Here is a 2342-nt window from a genome sequence, read left to right as displayed (position 1 = left end):
TATATATATGTAGCATAGCCAGAAGAGGAAGGGCAACGCTCAACCCCCTTTTCAGTGTCTTCCAAAGTAATGTAGGGAAGAAGGAAGTAATTATTATCCTCAAACTTGGGGTCCTGATCAGAATGCTTGCAACAGAGTAAACTCCACTAAAGGCACACAACGGACAGGTGGTGGCGTTAAACCAGTGACAGATTAAGGGCATTGAAGATCAGTAGTGATGCCTCCTATGTATTTCTCTCTACCAAATTTCATTGATTAAGATTTTGCTCAACCTGGGGCAAACGGTTATTTATCCAAAGTGCAGTAGAAGGGAACAGGAAATTACACAGTTATTTACTGAATTTGTAAAGCACATGGTCATGCCTGCACTTACACTAGGGCACTTTCTGCGACAGAAATGGTTGAAATAAATAATTTAATTTACTTTTGCGGTATCTGATTACATTTCTATATATTCTAGCTTCAAACCTCGAGGTGGTTGATGAAATATATCATTATCCCCATACCTCGGCGCCTATATTCTCACCTCAGTGATTATATTCTTCCATCGTGGTAACGGCGGAATTGGTTATCTTGAAGAAAAGGATACTGTGAATGATACCCCCATGTACTTTTGAAAGCGGAATGCAGCTATTTCTGAGATATAAGAAGAGAGATTGGTATTCTATCCTGAAAGCTGAAAAGCAAACTTGACCTCAGTAGAGCTTGAACTTAGAACGTAGAAAGCAAGAACAAATACGACAGTGCATTCTGTCTGGAGCTTTAAACATCCTACCGATCGATGTTTCACCCTGATAAAATATATGGAAATTACACAACAAGATCGATTAAATTGATTACATCCCCAAGAAATCAATATTAACTAATATAGAGTAATATGTTAGTAGAAACGGAAAAAGCTTCCTCAGTAAACTGTTATGCAACATTAGATTATATGTCATGACACTCTAAATTCAAATCCTGCAACAGGATACTTTGCTTTCACACCAGGGGCCGCAAAACATGTAACCGTAATATTGGGAGTCGATTCAATCATTTTTGCTCCTTTCTCTTTTACAACGACGTGATATCGTTTCACATGTAACAAATATTATCTAAAAACGAATGTATCTACATATATAGGTATGAATGTATATGTATATAGTTAATTACTGTGTTCGTTTATGCATTTGTATGAAAGTGGTGAAACAATATATTACGGTGTATGGACGTGGTATTCGAATAACTCACGCATATACACATGTTCGTGTATACACATATTTACGCGCCTACACTTACGTACATACACACACACACACACACACACACGTGCATATATATATACACGTCTATCTATCTATTATAATATATAGATATATATAGACATATAGATAGATAAATAGATCGATAGATAGACAGACACACAGATAGATAGACGGACAGACAGACAGATAGATAGATAGATAGATAGATAGATAGATGTGTATGTATATATATATGTATATATGTAAATATATATATATATATATATATATATATATATATATATATATATATATATATATATATATATATATATACATATATATATATATATATATATATACATATATACACACACATATGTGTGTGTGTGTATGTGTATACCTCTTGCACACGCACACACACGCACATCACAATAATGTGTGTGTGTACAGTTGTTATTAAGAATTATTATACTTAACTCGTTTAATAAAAACAAATTATACATACTCTACACATGTATTGAGCTTTCTTTCTTCTACGGCTATTCATAATTTGCATTACGTAGTCAAACTCATGCAAGCACACAAATGCATACACACATAATATACATATATATATAAATACATATATAAATGTATATATAAATAAATATAAATATAAATATAAATATAAATATATATAAATAAATATAAATATATAAACACATAAATATATATAAATATATACATAGATATATACATACACAAACGTACATATATAATATATATATGCACACGCGCAAACACATACGCATAGTCTACACATAGTATACACACGCATATACACAGAGATAGGCAAAGATAAAAACACGCATAGATAGATAGACAGATAGATAGATAGATAGATAGATAGATAGATAGATAGATAGATAGATAGATAAAAACTGACCCTGCAGAGGGAACTCGATAGAGAATATATTTTCCAACGTTTTAACTTACCCTGTAATACGGTGGTGGAGTAGTACTTGGTGATTAGAGTAAAAAGAAGCGAGGTCCGATCTCAGCTCCTGTCGGTGGCGATTTGTCGTTCAATATCCTGACTCACAGCTTCTCATCTCAGAAAATACACTGACGCACTCA

General features: G+C 32.9%; 1 protein-coding gene across 1 annotated transcript in view; it reads right to left on the bottom strand.

Moving 5' to 3' along the window:
* The window catches only part of LOC106878234 (uncharacterized), a 33811-nt gene extending 31475 nt beyond the window's left edge, over positions 1–2336 (bottom strand). Inside the window, exon 1 of the mRNA XM_014927396.2 lies at positions 2202–2336. The gene's annotated coding sequence lies outside the window, so the exon portion shown is untranslated. The remainder of the gene's footprint in view (positions 1–2201) is intronic.
* Between the last annotated feature and the right edge of the window lie 6 nt (positions 2337–2342).

The sequence above is a fragment of the Octopus bimaculoides genome, chromosome 2, assembly GCF_001194135.2.
Source record: "Octopus bimaculoides isolate UCB-OBI-ISO-001 chromosome 2, ASM119413v2, whole genome shotgun sequence".
Lineage (NCBI taxonomy): Eukaryota > Metazoa > Mollusca > Cephalopoda > Octopoda > Octopodidae > Octopus > Octopus bimaculoides.
This window is presented reverse-complemented; position numbering and strand designations above follow the sequence as displayed.